The sequence below is a fragment of the Ranitomeya imitator genome, chromosome 4 (assembly GCF_032444005.1).
Source record: "Ranitomeya imitator isolate aRanImi1 chromosome 4, aRanImi1.pri, whole genome shotgun sequence".
In the NCBI taxonomy this organism is placed as follows: domain Eukaryota; kingdom Metazoa; phylum Chordata; class Amphibia; order Anura; family Dendrobatidae; genus Ranitomeya; species Ranitomeya imitator.
The window spans coordinates 449,683,098-449,701,081 of NC_091285.1; the positions used below are offsets into that span (position 1 = coordinate 449,683,098).

At 47.3% G+C, this 17,984-nt stretch overlaps 1 protein-coding gene across 3 annotated transcripts in view; it reads left to right on the top strand.

Moving 5' to 3' along the window:
* The first annotated feature begins 989 nt into the window (after positions 1 to 989).
* The window catches only part of CSNK1G1 (casein kinase 1 gamma 1), an 88,853-nt gene continuing 71,858 nt past the window's right edge, over positions 990 to 17,984 (top strand). Inside the window, exon 1 of one of the 3 annotated variants that reach the window (XM_069765734.1) lies at positions 990 to 1,363. The gene's annotated coding sequence lies outside the window, so the exon portion shown is untranslated. The remainder of the gene's footprint in view (positions 1,364 to 17,984) is intronic. The other 2 variants (XM_069765736.1, XM_069765735.1) reach the window with 2 other exon arrangements.

A 17,984-nucleotide genomic window follows, 5' to 3' on the forward strand; every position in this document is an offset into this window, starting at 1 on the left:
ACAAAATCCACAGTGCACATGCTGCGGAAAAAACGCGTGGAAACGTAGTGGTGTTATTCTGCAGAATGTCAATTCTTTGTGCAGATTCCGCAGCGGTTTACACCTGCTCCTCAATAGGAATCCGCACAAAAACCGCAATAAATCCGCTGTAATTCCGCAGTGTGGAATAATCCGCACACCATTCCGCAACGTGTGCGCATAGCCTAACGTGCAAACCACCCTTGGGGGTAAAGCGGTTGGGGTTCACCAAAATGGTAGCTGGGCTTTTTTTTTATCATTGCAAGCTTCATGAATCGAATCGCGAAGTGTTCACATTCGCTTTGAATCAAGAATTTCAAACTAGATCCTCTCATCGCTGACATGTGCACGTTGTCACTGCGGGGGAAGCACGGGTACAGCTCCTTGTGTGGTTTGGAGTGAAATCTTCCCCCAAGAGACTGAGATGTGGCCGAGACTCAGCCCACCTAATAGCTGCAGTCCCCCAGACCAGCCCTACTAGCACAGGACTCCTAATTACCGGGGGCTTATAGTGTCCGACATGAGGCATGCCGGGTGTAATCAGCGTTTAGTAGCTGTCCTGTAATTCTCCAGCAGGAACACAAGGTGGCACTGCGCTATTAGAGCTCACACTTCCGCATAGCAACCATAGAAGCGGTCGCTAAGGAAAAGGCCGGACGTGTACGTGGTTCTGACACAACACTACGTAATGTGTGCAGTAAGCTGTCTCGCCATCTTCCGTGCTGGCAGCCCACTCTGCAACTAAAACAAATGCACGTTTCTAGGAGCATGTTGTCAGCGCTGCTGTCTACGGGGCTGTGAGTACGGACGTCACCGATAGCTCCGTGTACGGACACACAGGTGAAGCGCGCAGACCGGCTCCGCACACAACGTGCGTAGCACACAGGAGCGCCCGCACCCGAGACACTGACCAGCGGAGCGCGTCGCGTGACGTCACGCCGTCTCCCCATGTGACCACGCCCCCTTCCCTTGTTGTGCGGGCGGTAGGGCGGAGCTGGCAGCCGAGTTTCCGGTTCGGCCCCGTTGTGTGTGGGGAAAGAAACCGGGACACCGGGGCGGAGCGAGTAACCGGAAACAGCGGAGTTTGGGATTGTGTTTAGGCACCTGTCTAGTTAGTAGCTTCCGGGGCCATTGGCTGCCGTAGGATGTTGTAGCCCCGGCATCCGCCACCGCCCTGTGTGCTGGAGACGGACAGAGCCAGGAAGTGCGGAGCCAGCGCCGGTGTGGAGGCCCGGGCTCTGACTGCGGACATCTATGAGCGCTGCACGGGAGACATAGCAGGCAGCCGAGCCATTGTCCCCGGACACTCCCCATCCAGCCCTGGACTGACACCGCAGGAGACGAGGTGAGCGCTGTGTGAGCCGCCATCTATTGTCTGTGCCACCTGGGTGCGAGGTTCAGCGGCTGTGGGCATCGGGGTACCCTACATGCCAGCTGTGGGCATCTGGGTAAGCGGGGTACCCTACGTGTCACCTGTGGGCATCTGGGTAAGTGGGGTACGGTGTACCCTCCATGTCAGCTGTGGGCATCTGGGTAAGCGGGGTACCCTACGTGTCAGCTGTGGGCATCTGGGTAAGCGGGGTACCCTGTGTGTCAGCTGTGGGCATCTGGGTAAGCGGGGTACCCTACGTGTCAGCTGTGGGCATCTGGGTAAGCGGGGTACCCTACGTGTCAGCTGTGGGCATCTGGGTAAGCGGGGTACCCTGTGTGTCAGCTGTGGGCATCTGGGTAAGCGGGGTACCCTGTGTGTCAGCTGTGGGCATCTGGGTAAGCGGGGTACCCTGTGTGTCAGCTGTGGGCATCTGGGTAAGCGGGGTACCCTGTGTGTCAGCTGTGGGCATCTGGGTAAGCGGGGTACCCTACGTGTCAGCTGTGGGCATCTGGGTAAGCGGGGTACCCTACGTGTCAGCTGTGGGCATCTGGGTAAGCGGGGTACCCTACGTGTCAGCTGTGGGCATCTGGGTAAGCGGGGTACCCTACGTGTCAGCTGTGGGCATCTGGGTAAGCGGGGTACCCTACGTGTCAGCTGTGGGCATCTGGGTAAGCGGGGTACCCTGTGTGTCAGCTGTGGGCATCTGGGTAAGTGGGGTACCTCACGTGTCAGCTGTGGGCATCACAGCCGGGGTAAGCAGAGTACCCCACTTGTCATCCCTAATATTGTAGTGGTCAGTTGCTGTCATCTCTGGTCACACCAGGGTTAATATTTCACCAGAGCTTGGATAACCCGGTTACCCCACATGTGGTCCCTAATATACAGGGCAGCGGCTGTCACCTGTGGTCTCAGAGGGGGTACTGGCACATCACAGCCTGGATGACGCTGTTACCACCCATGTGAGCGGCCATCCTGACTCCCCCTGATGTGCACTGATCAGACGCTCCTACCACTGCAGGGAGTTCTGTGTCTCCCAGAGTTTGGCTATGTAGCCAGGTCTGTAAACCACAGGGGGCCCAGTGTATGGCCCGTCATCAGTTTCTGAACCGCGGAGCTCAGGACTGGCTGCAGCCATGGGGTCGTGCTTCCTAGTCATTGGGGATATACTACACCATCAACACCTCTCACTGTGGCAATAAGAAAGATAAACCGCAAAGCAGAGAAGCGCTGTGATGCTTTTCAATAAGACGGAGCTCTACCTGCTCTACAACAACCTTCTTTTGCAGGGCTGGCAGTGGGATTTGTGCCTATTTCAGGTGTTTCACAGTAATGTTTGGGTTTGGTCCAGGCCCCTGAGGAGCTACATCAGAAATTGCCTTTGTTAGGCTGCTGTCACACTAGCAGTATTTGGTCAGTATTTTACCTCAGTATTTGTAAGTGAAAACCAGGAGTGGAACAATTAGAGGAAAAGTATAATAGAAACATTTGCACCACGTCTGTATTTATCACCCACTCCTGGTTTTGGCTTACAAATACTGATGTAAAATACTGACCAAATACTGCTAGTGTGACGGCAGCCTTAGGCTACTTTCACACTGGCGTTTTTTGCAATACGTCGCAATGCGTCGTTTAGGGGAAAAAACGCATCCTGCAAAGTTGTTTGCAGGATGTGTTTTTGCCCCATAGATTAACATTAGCGACGCATTGACACACATTGCAACCGTCGTGCGACGGTTGCGCCGTGTTGTGGCGGACCGCCGGGAGCAAAAAATGTTACATGTAACGTTTTTTGCTGCCGACGGACCACTTTTTCCGACCGCGCATGCACGGCCGGAACTCCGCCCCCACCTCCCCGCACCTTGCAATGGGGCAGCAGATGCGCAGGAAAAATGCATCGCTGCCTCTGTTGTGCCTCCGTTTCACTGCTAGCGTCGGAACCTCGGCCCGACGCACTGCGACGGGCCGAGTCCGACGCTAATGTGAAAGTAGCCTTAGAAGTATACATAGTGGGGAGCTTTCTATAGAAGTTGCATGGGATCTTCAGGCTGAGTCTGGGTTGGGTGATCATCCATGTATGTCTCTTGACAGTGTGACCTTGAATTTCAACATTTTTATTTTTAGCCAAACTGATGAACCAAGTTTTCCGAGTTCTTGGTTGAGTTTATAATTTTTTTCTGTAATCTACCTGGGCTGTTACGTCGCAGCTGTGCATGCAAATAATGGATGACCTCAGCGATCCTCAGTCACGCCATGTGATCACCTGGCACTGGGGTCCTCCAGATCATGTAGATGATGAGCAATCTCTGCTGTAGTCCTATATTTTCCACCTTCTGGTGGAGTCTTCCGCTCTGCTTATGCCCTGCCCTCCTGATTCACCCTCACGATCTGGAGAATGAAGGCACGACAGTGCTGAATCATAAAGTGATGGCCTATCCTATCAATCTGCCATCACTTGGAGATGGGAATACCCTTATGTGCTGCCTACAAGCAGTGTGTAGACATAAGGTTGATTGCTTTGGAGCAGTATGCTGCTGCAGAAAGGAGGCTCTCGCTCTGTAGGGCTCAATGCAAACATTTACCTAGTCACCCATTGGCTTTAGTAGGGAGCCATTTGCTACTACAAAGGTGTAGGCATTGATTTTTTTTTTTTTTTTCTGTAGCATCAGCAGATACAGACCCTTTATTTTTGGGATAAAGGGAAGTGATGGCATATCTCAGTGCCTTGTGTTCTTGTAATACCCTCCTAGGGCATGGCAGTACTCTGATTAGTTAGGCTACGTTCACATTAGCGTCGCGTCGCTGTTGCGTCGGCGACGCAGCGGCGACGCACGGAAAAACGCGCGCAAAAACGCGCGCGTTTTGCGATGCGTGCGTCGTTTTTTGACGAAATCGGACGCAAGAAAAATGCAACTTGTAGCGTTTTCTTGCGTCCGACGCTAGCGTCTAAAACAACGCACGTGTCGGATAACGCGTGCAAAAAGACGCACGCGTCCCCTATGTTAAACATAGGGGCGCGTCGCCGACGCAACAGCGACGCTAATGTGAACGTAGCCTAACAAACACCAGTGATGTCAGTGCTTCCATTCTAGTTTCTCTCTGTAGTTCCACCTCCAGTTTTGGTTTACAAATATAGAAGCACATTGCTGATCAAATCACAAAAGTGACCTAACGGGTTCTTCCATTAGGCAATTATATTGTGTATGGATTTGATAAGACATAAATGAGTGATCGATTGTGGTCAGACGGGTAGAGCAGAGCGTGTTACTAGAGACTGTGATTTTTCACTTTGTTTTGTGCTTCTGAATGTGGTGTATTCAGGCCGGGCTTGTTGGCCAACCTCTTACAGAACATGCTCTCCTACATCCATCTCTGCTGGACATTTCTGTGCATTCGTGGCGGGGACCAATGGAGGGTCTTGCTCTCCTTTTGTTTCTCAGGCTGACCAGTTTTATTAAAAGCGTCCTCTGGAGCTTCTCCTTGGATTGATCTACTGTAGCTAGCACTGTACCTGCTATTATAGCTCAGCACCTTCACTGGATGAATCCATAATACCAGGCACACACACTGCTAAAAGTACAAAACTGTGGCTGGTGAGCGTTGAAATGAACACCCTCTGTGGAGAAGTGGGGGTGCCCAGTGTCAGAGCCCCCACTGATGGAATAATAATGACCCATCCTATAGATAAGTCCTAGGTAACCCCTGTTATCCGTTTGCAGGTACTAGACATATCCATGCAGGAAATGGCTTGCCTGGATTAGCCCTAAGGGCTAGTTCGGATGAAAACTTAAGCTGTCTTTAGCAGCAACATGCTTACACAGGGATCCTGGGGAACATATTAGCTCACACTCCAGAGGAGATGAAAATCAGTAGGTTCATGGACCTCCGCTGTTCTCCATATTAATACGTTTACCAGAAGTGCCATTGTCAGCATGTCCTCTTCCAACATATCTACTGGCCCGAGGCCATAATATCAATGAGTGGAGTCTGTAATCACTTTCCATTTACTCCTAGTCAGTACAGATCGTTCCTGGTCATGTCATATTATCGGTCCTGCATCTGGGGCTCCTCCAAGTATTTTATAGAATTGTACAATGTTTCCTTATATCAAAAGTATGATATATTTGCAGTAAATGGAATACTCCTGTAAAGAGGACCTTTCACCTGTTTGAGCATATTATACTGGCTACATCATGGAATAGTGGCAGCGTGGCTGAGAAAAACATATATATATATTTTTTTCTCTTCTGTTGCGGATATATTGGTTTGTAACATCTTAAAGTACTATAAAGTGGTTGTCCACTACTCGGGACAACCTCCTTCTGAATCACTGTCTACCCCAATAAAAAATTAGCATCCACAAATTGGACATGCTACAGCTCTCACTTCCTGCAGATATCTGTTACATTCAAAGTAGGGGAGATATGAAGCTGCCGCTGATTATGTCACACAATCACTGCAGCCAATGTTATGTGAGCCCCGGGAGAGCCAGTGCCGACACTGCAGGAACGGCGCCACCACCGGAGAGGAGTATATGTGTTCTTATTTTACTTGGGGGAATCATAGTGATTGAGAGGAGTTGTCTGAATAGTGGACAGTCCCTTTGAAGTCAACTTGGTGTTAGAAGATATTAGTCTCTGGGGGGGTGTACTTCTTCCTCTGCGTGTGGTTGACCAGTCATAATCAGGCAGCTACACATAAGGGAGAAAAGAACATGCCTTCCTTTCTCTGCTGTTCTGTGTAGCTACTGGGTAGAGATACGTGAGACCTGAGTTGTGTAGGCCACAGGGGTTGGGTGTTGCAGCTGTAGTATGGGTGTGATCACACAGCCTGGGGCCTTGTGTGTGCTGGCATACAATGGACACCCTGTGAGCCGCATACTATGCTCTGTACTGATAGTAATGTCCTTCACCTTGCCATAATATAACCAGATTTTAATATCTGTAGCATAGCCAGAATCCGTATTCAGGTTCTTGGTTCTAAGGTGTGTAGCCTCCAGCAAGTTTCGGTGCTCACAGCCAATGGTGTCCCACTTCAGGATTTCCATTTCTGTGGGACATTTGTCAGTAGCTGCTTTGGCATTCCAGTAACCTTTCCTAGTTAATAGCGGACACGTGTCCTCTCTTTTGATACTCCCCACGAAATATCCATTCTGGAGAAGCTTGTGCTGTTCCTTTGCCATTTTTCCTGTAAGAATAAATTGACGTCTGTTAACGTTTCCTTTGTCAGTATGGCGTGAATATACAGTGTGACAACGTAGAACAGATCGGTGATTGTCAGCTCTGTATTGACGAGGGAAATTGTGATTCCCAGTCGTCCTTTTATTGATGCAGTTTCAGGAGTAATAAAGGGTGAATATTGTGTTGTAAGGAAAAATGCCCCAGAACTGTAATTTTATGAGAAATAATAAGTATTTATTAGAGCAGACATGTAGGGGGGTGACAGATCGCTCTTGAATTGTTTGTCCATTCCGAGCTTTGCTATAAGAACATGCGTTACAGCAACCATTTATGTTGTGGCCTGTCTAGTATGTATCCAGTCGGCATTGCTGCTGTTCTCCCCTTGAAGAAATACTTGTAGGGGGAACAAATAAGTCTTACGGCATCAGACTGTCATTTTCTGTGCACAGGGGTTGGGTATACCACCAATTTCTAATTGGTGGGATTCTGAGCCCCCACTATACAGGCGGGCAGTTATTCTTGTTCTCTACAGTGTGGTCTTGCCAGGCAGGGGGTGAATGTATGGCGCTGGAGGGTGCTCAGACGTCAGCAGTCGTGCATGAGTTAAGGCTGTAGTTACATTGCAGAACAGGAGAAGGTGACTCACAAAGGGGAGCTTTTTGTTTCCTCCATTCTCTGCCCACACCCATGTGTTAATGTAAAACAAACCATCATGTCGAAGATGAAATTGTTTTATTCATTTTCATGTCACAAATGACTTTTTTTTTCTTCTCTAAAAATTGTCAAAGAATATAGCCAGCTACCTTTTCCTATTAACCTTTACTGTGGATTGTCCACTGCTGCGTGGTCCCATTAAAGTTGTAGTCTATCCTATGAGGGTCCGACCGCTGGAACCCGCACTGATCAGCTGACTGTGGCACTTTACCCCCCTTACCGCCACTTGGGGGTACAGGCAGGAATGCTTCTTCATTTAGTGTCTATGGGGCTTTTGGTTCTGCGCTCAGTTTTTTTCTGGCAACTTCCTACAGAATGAACGGAGAAGCAGTCAGACATATGCACTGCTCTGCACTCCAAATGGTGGGTTACCTGAGTAAAGGTGCTCAGGAGTCGGACCCCCGCCAATCTATACGTCATCACTAGTGATGAGCGAGCGCGCCGACGATCCTCTGTGTGAGTCCCCGCGTCTGTGCGACAGCCGCCTGGTTGTTAGACCATCCCTGCATATGTTGGGGCTGTTAAATAGCTGTGAGACATAAAGCCATGCTGAAGATGCTTTATTAGCACACAAATGTGCCCTCATAACCTTACCCAAGCACTCCGCTCATCACTAGTTATCACCCTTCTTCATTGGGTAACTTGTTTAAAGGGGTTGTCCAGTCTTGACTCTTACCATGCTGTGTGATTGCAGACTTGTGAATCCTCTGTGTGCACTAGATTCTCCAGCATCGGGGCTGGTGGTCATGTGACTGCAAGTATACAATTTGCTTTCTTCCAGCCACATTAAGACTAGACGTGTCCAGCCTCGTTAAATTCACTTGTATTGCGCAAGGCTGTGCATGTCTAGTGGGCACATGAACGCATGCATGCAAGTATCATACTTAACCAAACCGAAGGGAAAACAGTCAAAAGTCCAAATAATAATAATAATAATAATACCAGATAAAAACATAACAAGAGAAAGCAATCCCCGTGCTATCCATGGCATGCACCTGAAAAGGGCAGGGGAGGGGGTAAGTGCCTCTAATATATAAAGGTCCACGCACCAACCGTACAGAAAAATCAGTAATCATGTAGAACAAATAAAATATCGCTGCATGTCAGAAGTAATAGAGTTTACAATTTAGCAGCAAAGTCCACTCACAATATTAGTAATAGTGCAGTAGTATCACTTGTGCAAACAGGCACCTCACCCCTGTCCACCCCGACGCGCGTTTCGCCTGATGCCTTTCTCAAGGGGATATATATATATATATATATATATATATATATATATATATATATATATATATATATATATATATATATATATATATATATATATATATATATATATATATATATAATATAATGAATTGCGCAGGACACCAAGAAAAAAAAAAGTCCACGGAGAATGCCTTGGGTAAAAATCAAAAGCTCATCATCTTTGGATACTGTACCTGGACCTGGAGGTCTGTCATTCACATACAAGCATGGTCTGTGTTTCATGGACCTGTGAAATCTGCATCAGGAGTTTTCCCACAATACACATTTATTGCCTGTTCACAGCATAGGTGACAAATGCATGATCACGGCGATCCCTCCCAATCCTCAGTAAATGAGCTCCTGAGCCTCCATTCCTCCGCTCTGCACCACCACAGTGGAGGAGGCATGGAAAGGGGCAGCAGTAGAGCATGCTGATGGGGCTGGGTCATTTAAAGGGAATCTGCCAATATGGGCATGCAGGTCCCACCTTTTATATCTTCTACTTGCTGCTGCATCCCCCAGTAATTAGTGGTTTTACTGATATGCAAATGATGTGTTAAGTGCTTTGAATGTCAAAGGTCGCCTAACAAGGTTGTTTTCCCGCCCAGCACCAGTTGCTTTAGCTGGATTGATGGCTCACTGGCAAGGCTGGTGCTGGGCACAGATACAACCACAGGGAGGCAGTGGCTCCTTAAGTGCTCTCTCACACCCAGAGCATTTACCACCTCCTGTGAATGAAAATGCTAATTACTGAGGAATGCAGCAACTGATATAAAAGGTGCTGATGAATTTACATACATATGCGGAGGTGGGCCGGGGGTGTTGATCTTACTGACAGAGAAACCACTTGCAATTACCAGGAAATCTATTACTCTGCCTGTATCATATTGTAAAATATCTTTTTAGCCTTCCTGCTATAGAGATGACTAAATTGGTGGAATAAATACAGGCTTTTCCAGGATTCTGGTGATGCACTAATGTCGGCAGAAGTGAAATTGTACATGTCAGATAAGTTTTATATGCGGCGGCGGCTGCCAAACACCGATATTTACTAGGGGCGAGACATGCACGGTAGTAATATTCAGGCTGTATTGAACGCTGCTGCTTTTGGCATAATCTATTGATTTCTGGCTAGGCTTGAGTTTGAGTATTTGTGTTCATAGCCGACCTGCTTTAAAAGAAATACATCTCTTTAAAATTGGATAAAAAAGTGATTTTTCCTGGGTGTCACCAACACAAATTACAAAAGGTTTAGGAGCCACAGGATCAAACATTCATGTGAAGGATGAAACGTTAGAAAGTGCTGTGTAATGAAGTTGGGGGAGGGGATGTTTCTGAATTGAGAGTATTCTATACCTTTGCTGTCTTGCTTTATTTCTCTCTTATGGCGCCCGGCTGGCGTTCTGCGCTGTGGGCACCGTGTGTGGTGTCAGTTGGCAGCAGGATGGTAACGTACCTGTAAGGAGCGCTGCGTCTGATCTTCCTTCCATACTTTAATCTTTGGGCCAGGCCATGTAAATGTGTAGTAATCTTCCCTAATTATGTTATTGCCGTGCCTCGGCGGCTCGTGAATCATCACATTTTTTTGATGATATAGGAAAGTATAGCAGTGTGCAGTTTTCTACATAGAGGGCGAATGTGATCAATGTAGCGTGCCGCAGACGGGGGATCAGCATGGCGGTGGGACCTCGGCCACACATAGGGGGAGGCTGGTCAAACCTTGTGCACGGAAAGCATGAAAATGAGTCCGCGGCTCATAGCGGTTTATTTTGTTGCTTTTATTTTTCCAAGAAAATACAAGGTTCCAGCAGTCTGATTTCTGTGTGGCCACTCCGAATATCTATTCTAAGACTCGCATGTCCTGACTTGTTCTTGTACACAGCTTACATTTTTTTTAAAGGGGCAGTCCACTTTGTTTTTGGGGGGCATAATTCAGTATCCCTTCCATGTGCTCCTGCGTTGAGGCGCCGGCTGCTTGTTAATGCAGCTTTCTCTCTTCAGTTACAAGGACCTTTCTACCAAAACTGACATCGGAAGTGCAGCCATATTGGTTGTCACCTGGATCTGGCATTTCTGTAAGTTGTCTCGCTGGTATAGCTTGTGCATTAGTGACGGGTGGGTATCTGTTTTGGGGAAGTAAATTCAGCCGTGATAACCAGTATGTACCGTACTTCCTTCTTTTATGCATGTTGACATTAAAGGGAATCCGTCAGCAGGAGTGATGGGTGAACGTGCTGGGATAAGGTGCTCTCTGAGCATGCTCGGGTGCTAAGTGTCTCCAAAGTCTCCGCGCCTGCATGTCTCGCGGCAGTCCAGCACGTTAGCTCATCACTAGTGAGCAGGTTTTTGCTATTTAATCTAAGGGCACCAGGGCAGAGAGCCTAATTCCAGCGATGTGCCACTTTTTAGGCTATGTACGCTAGATTCAGTACAATCAGTGTTTTATCAGCTGAAGATTATTACTACAGGACTAGGTCTCCTGTGCAGGACAGTCTGGCTAATCTGTGTCACCCCACCCCAGCACTGGTTGGCAGCCTGCTGACAATTCACACTTGGCACAGGAAGCTGCCAATCAGGGGTGTGGGTGGGGTTATGCAGGCTTAAAGGGCACCTGTCGGCTGATGCATGCTGCTTAGTCTGTGGGCAGCATGCATTGGGCACTGGCTGCATTTTCTCAGCCCGGTGTGTTTGACCCTGAAATGCTGTGGTGATTTAGAGAAAAATATACTTTAAAAGCCTTGGGGGGGGGGGGGGGGGGCTCTAGTGACTTCTCTATGGCTGCAATGACAGGCCTCTTCTTACACTCTCACGTAGGCAGCGACCTGTCGGCCACTAGCAGCGGGCAGGAAGTGACCCCGGGGACCACCTGTCCAATTAGTCTACAGTCCTGTTTTGGTCTCTGTTGGCATTTATAGTACTTCTTTCCCTGAAAGGCTGCAGCGGTTTTTGTAAAAAAAGTTTTTTTATTTTTGCAGAACTGAGTTTATAGTGGCCAAGTACTCCATATGGGTATGTCCTCAGTTTAAAATGTTTTTTTTTTTTTAATGTTGACAGACTCCTTTTTAATGGGAGCTGCACCTTAAAAAAAAAAAAAATAAATTTTTTTTTAAAAAAAGCAAAAAAAAAAAACCACGCTCTGTACCTGCATAGATGGTGATAATCTGCAGGTAATGATGCAACTATGTCTGGTGGGCTTACAGGAGCAGCAGCTACAGGGAGAAAATGATCTGTTCTCCCTGCCGGCAATCTTGGGGCGGTGCAGAGAGCCGTCACAGTCACCGCTCACCACACAGTGAGGGCGCTATACTGTCACAGTATGGCAGGTTATTACAGTGTGCTCACGGTATAGCGACTGACCAACTGATCCGAGCCCCAAAGACAAAGTGAGGGGTTTCAGGGAGAATAGACTTTCATTTTCAAGCCTGCCATACATGACCAACAGTATTTACCTGTAGATTACTACTATATCTTCGGGTATCTTGCGTCTTTACAGGTGACAAGTTCCCTTTTAGATGGATCATTAATATCTATGTACTTAACAATCTTACGTCAGACTTTCATTTTATTTATTTTTTAATAACTATCGCTGTCTGAAATAGCTTTTATGGTAAACATGATTAGCAAACGTGATGTGAGCCCAGCCTATATTTTACACAGTAAACTTTCACTTAGGTAGGAGAAAAAAGGATCATCCCCGCGCTGCCGCAAGAATTCCAAAAATTGTAGAGGTTTCAACGTGGTTTATTCTACGCGTTTCAGGGTTCAGGTGACCCCTTCATCAGGTACAATATTTGTGGTATGTCCTGATGAAGGGGTCACCTGAACCCTGAAACGTGTAGAATAAACCACGTTGAAACCTCTACAATTTTTGGAATTCTTCTTGCGGCAGCGCGGGGATGATCCTTTTTTCTCCTACCTAAGTGTGTGTTTCAATCAGGTCCTGCACTGACCTGTGGATCTGCGGCAGCCGCCATTAATAAATATATGTCCTTCCTTCACGCTCACTAGGTGAGTAGTTTTCTTGGTGGGCAACTTTGTGTAACGTTTGATAAGACCCTATTTGCGCTTTTGTGTCTCCCTCTTTTCTCTGACACAGTAAACTTTGCAATATTCTTATTTAAGAGAATCGGTCACTGGTTTTTTGCCACCTAATTTGAGAGCAGCATATTGTAGCGGCAGAGATCCTCATACTAGTGATAACACTTACCGTATGTGGCTGCATGCTGTAGTTTATAAACTTCCTGCCTGGTAGACCTCCATATTGATGAGATCGGAGTAACCCGGCCCCCACCTATGATAGGTAATTTTCTGCCTATGTACAGTATTCAGAGAACTGGGAGATCTGCAGCAGATAAAACAGGGATTTTATCAAAATTGCGGCAAGCAGCCCAGTAAATGACACATCGCTGGGATCTGGGTCTCGGCCCCTACATCATCCTGCTCTCAGATGGGTAGTAAAAACTTAATCACAAGTTTCTTATTAAAGAAATGAAAAATGGCTTCCCATCTAAGACACCCAATGAACTAAGCAGAGCTAAGCCCTCGTTACCTGGCAAGAGTCTTTCCCTGATTATTTTAATTTCTTTTTCTCTAGTAACCCCCCACGACAGCACACCTGGAGGATGTTACCCCTTTCCTAATAGGGACAGGAAATGACAAGAGGTTAAATAACCCCTCCCTCATCCTCCCCTCAGTGTTCTTTCCTGTCCCTACTAGGGATGAAGAGGTCATCCCAGGTGCACTGTGCCGGCAGCGGTCACCGGGGGGAATACAGATAATCTGGGCGGGCAGCTGGGATCAGACTTACGTCCATTCCCTGTCGCTGCTCCCGTCTCCTCCGACTCGGGACTCCTTCGCCACCATTCCGCGCCTGCGGGTAAGGTCTGGGGCGTTCTTCGGCTGGAGGCCTCTCGGAGCTCTCCAGCCCTTCTCCTCCTCCGCACCGCGCGCGCGTGTGTGGGTACTTCCGGTCTGAAGCCGGCGGCCGGATGTGAGAATAAGGGGAAGAAGACTTCCAGATCCACAATTGCAAATTGGATCAAAAGAGCAATCCTGGAGGCTTATCAAATTCAAGGCCTTCCACCACCAGGAAAGCTTACAGCCCATTCTACTAGAGCAACAGCTGTCTCCTGGGCCGAGAAAGCCAGTGCTTCCATCGAGCAAATATGCAGAGCGGCCACGTGGTCCTCGGTCCATACGTTCTCCAAACATTACAGGCTTGACCTGATGTCAAAAGAAGACTTAGCCTTCGGAGAAAAAGTCCTTAGTGCTGTAGTCCCTCCCTAAAAATTACTCCTGGGTACTGCTCCAGGTGTGCTGTCGTGGGGGGTTACTAGAGAAAATAGAATTATTCTTACCGTTAATTCGGTTTCTAGTAACCCACCACGACAGCAGGAGTAATCCCTCCCTTTGCTTAATATACGTTCTGAAAAGAATAAATATAATTTGAAGCATTCATTCTCCTGTGGTCCTTTATAATAACACTGAGGGGAGGATGAGGGAGGGGTTATTTAACCTCTTGTCATTTCCTGTCCCTATTAGGAAAGGGGTAACATCCTCCAGGTGCGCTGTCGTGGTGGGTTACTAGAAACCGAATTAACGGTAAGAATAATTCTATTTTTTGTATAAAGAAAAAGCTTCATAAAGTACTACTCCAGTGTTGTTTTTTAAATTTTTATTATAATTACCATTCTGGTCCCACAACGCCATCTTACGACTGCAACTCTGGACTGACCAGAAGTCAGAGGTGAGGGTCACAAGCTCTAAGTGTAAGGGCTTGTTTCCACTTGCGAGAAACACGTCCGTGTCTCGCATGTGGAAACGAAGCTCTGGCGCCAGCACTCCGGAGCAGAACGTGCGGCTGCATGTGTTGCTATGAGGCCGCACGCTCCGCTCCGGAGTGCCGGCGCCAGAGCTTCGTTTCCACATGCGAGACACGGACGTGTTTCTCGCAAGTGGCAAATAGGCCTAAGTCTGAGGGTCTCGGTCTGCCTCTCATAGACTTGCCAATGTAAGTTGTGACTTCCCGATTAGCCAGCAAACACTGGAGCCATCAGACAGGTCACAACCTACAGAGGAGCGCCAGAGCGGCACTGGTGACAGGTAAAGACAGCGGCTGGTAAGTATAAGGGTATGTTCACACGTTCAGGATTTCCATCCTTTTTTTTTCCTGACTGTTTTTTAAAAAACTGCAGCTCTTGGCAGAAAACGCAGGTCCTTTTTTTGGTCCTTTTTTGGTCCGTTTTTGATGCGTTTTTTGATGCGTTTTTTTGATGCAGTTTTCTAGCCAGAGTCTGTGTGTTTTCTAGGAATTTTTTTAGGGTTAAAATGGCTGAAAATACCCTAACCCTAACCCTAACCCTACCCCTAACCCTAACCCTACCCCTACCCCTAACCCTAACCCTACCCCTAACCCTACCCCTAACCCTACCCCTACCCCTATTCTAACCTTAGTGAAAAAAAAAAAAAAAAAATTCTTTATTTTTTTTATTGTCCCTACCTATGGGGGTGACAAAGGGGGGGGGGTGTCATTTACTATTTTTTTATTTTGATCACTGAGATAGGTTATATCTCAGTGATCAAGATGCACTTTGGAACGAATCTGCCGGCCGGCAGATTCGGCGGGCGCACTGCGCATGCGCCCGCCATTTTGCAAGATGGCGGCGCCCAGGGAGAAGACGGCCGGACGGACACCGGGACGCCGGGTGAGTATAAGGGGGGGAGATTAGGGCACGGGGGGGGGGCATCGGAGCACTGGGGGGGGCATCGGAGCACTGGGGGGGGCATCGGAGCACGGGGGGGCGGGATCGGAGCACGGGGGGGCAGCCACACTCCGCCCACGCACTTCCGCCCGCTCCCCGCACTTCCTGCTGCAGCGGTTCTGCACATCAAATCGCAGTAAAACCAGCAGATATATTTTTGATCTGCGGGTTTTACTGCGGTTTGGACCTCACAATGGAGGTCTATGGGTGCAGAACCGCTGCGGCTCCGGAAAAAGAATTGACATGCTCCTTCTTTTTTCCGGGAGCTATTCAGCGCATCTTTTTTTTAACAATTTCCGGACCATGTGCACAGTGTGTCCTGTTTTCCATAGGGTACAGTGTACTGTACCCTGCATGGAAAACAGCTGCGGAACCGCAGCGGCAAAACCGCCGCGGTTCCGCGGTAAAAAACGCACTGTGTGAACATGGCCTTAGACTTGGCTCAGAGAACTTATGTTTGTGGCAACACTCCAGCTGTAAAATAACAATACAAAAAAATTGTGTAAGTTCTGCAGCTCTAGTAAAGACTTTCAGTTCCATCAGTCAATAGGGGGAAAACAATTCTTGTTTTGATTTCGACACCCATGCCAAGTCGCGACCTAGTTCTGCTGGGGGGCACAGTCTGCAGTCTTCTGCACTAGCACAGTCCTCTTCTATACTGACAGGCTGCAGCGAAGCAGGTGAGTAAAATGCGTCAGTCGGGGTCGCAGCTTTGTTCTCAGTCACTGGCTGCATGGAAGAGCTTGAAAATGGTTTTCTGTAAGATTTTAATAACTGATTCAGGATCTGCTCAGTCTGTCCAGCCCTCTTATTTACTAGCGGAAGTATGGTGTAACTTCTGCATATGGTTTGGGCATGAAGCCCCATGCATTTCACATAAATATCTGATGCTGAGTTTTAGCTCGTCTCTTGCCTGGTTAGTCCACGGTGCACTGTCATGTTATACAGTCTTGTAATATTAATGAGGGCCAGTCCTAGCGAGTTAAAAATGGTTGTATTGATTGTGTCATGTGTGCACACTAGGCCTTTTCTCCTCCGCTTTGCTTTCTGCAGGGTGGGGGTGCTTTGTTCCAGGCAGGGAGCTCGTGCTGCGCTTTCTGCGCTCGTCACAATGTTCCTCCTCTCCTGAATTCATGTGGGTAACATAATTGCTTGACACCCACTCATGTAAGCTTTTCCTTGCTTGCCTCTACCCAGTAATGAGCATGGGAGGTAATTCCACTGTCTTCTGGATGTATGGATGCAGTCTAAGACTCGCCAGCATACCTGTGTTATTCTGCACCCCGCTAGCTTCCTTTCATGTATATTGATTACACAATGCATTAGTGGTTATCAACAAAATGACATCATCGCTTTTGTATCACGTGACTGGTGGGTTACGCCAAGGTCACATTTCCAAAGTGATATCATCAAAGCTGTAATAGTAATCATTGCAGTTTATGGGTCACTAGCACATTCTGCAGCCGCTGCCCTTTAAATCACTGGTGTTCTGTTATTTCCAAGCCGATCAGCAGTCGTTTAATGGCCTGGTTAAGCAGATCGCATGGGATTGTTTGCTTAAAATGATCATTAATACAATCCTTCTGTGCACATAAAATATTGTAATCAGCAGTACATTTCCTGTTCACAGGATGATGAGCTGCTGCTAATTTACTATTTTAATGTGGATGATCGGCTCGTGTAAACATGCTGGCAGTGAGTATTATGCTTGTTCCTGATTATCAGCTCTTCTAAACGGACCTTTATTCTGATTGTCTGGGGTAATGCATTCTGCAAAGCTGGTGCAGCACAAATATTTTTAAAAAGGGGAATGGAAGATATGAGGGAGAAGATATAAGGAGGTGTAGTGTTGAGTACTATTTAGACTAGCTCACAATTTAGAACGAGCATTCATTAGAATGCTGATTTGACAGTTAACTTGTATAAACATGTCGGCAATCGCCCATTTATTGGGTGAATGAATGTGCATTGTTCATGCTGGCATTAAAATCATTGTCCTCGGCAGCACATGGTCCCGTTTATACAGGTGATGTTCTGCTGATCACGTGTCCACACATAATTGTGGACGACCTGTCTATACAGACCATCAACTGCCAATGGGCTATATTCATGCCAATCTGCAGTCGTTAATGACCGTAGTCGGCGGGTGTAAACGAGCCTTTACAGGCAACAGTTTAGATCAGAACTTCTCACTTGGTGTTTCCAAACCAGCACCATTAGTGTTCTGCATGGCATTGGATCTATCTGCCTGTCTCATTACAAATTGTGCATTGTTTATAGAACACGTATAGAGCGTGCTAATTACCCCTCAAGTCATTAGCTGATAAGTAAAAATATCAAAAATCTCTGCTGTCCTAAAACACATTGTTAATTTTATGTTGCACTTTGGAATAATTATAAGTTTATCCACATTGTTTTGATTTCTTTCTATGTGTGTGCGTCAAGTAAATCCTTTTTGGCAGTGTTCTAGTGCAGTGTCTGTCCGTCTGCTTCGTGATGTCCAGTCTCCTTAATGCGCTACTTAATCACTCATCTGTCCTTTTAGGCTGTTCAATAATAAATGGGCCGATTACTGTATGAGCTCATTTCTACACAGTGGCGCTGGATGAAAGGGTCTTCTCGCCATCATCTGGTACAATTGATTTTCAAACCAAAGCTTTGACTTGGAAATCTGCCCTATGCTATTTACTGATG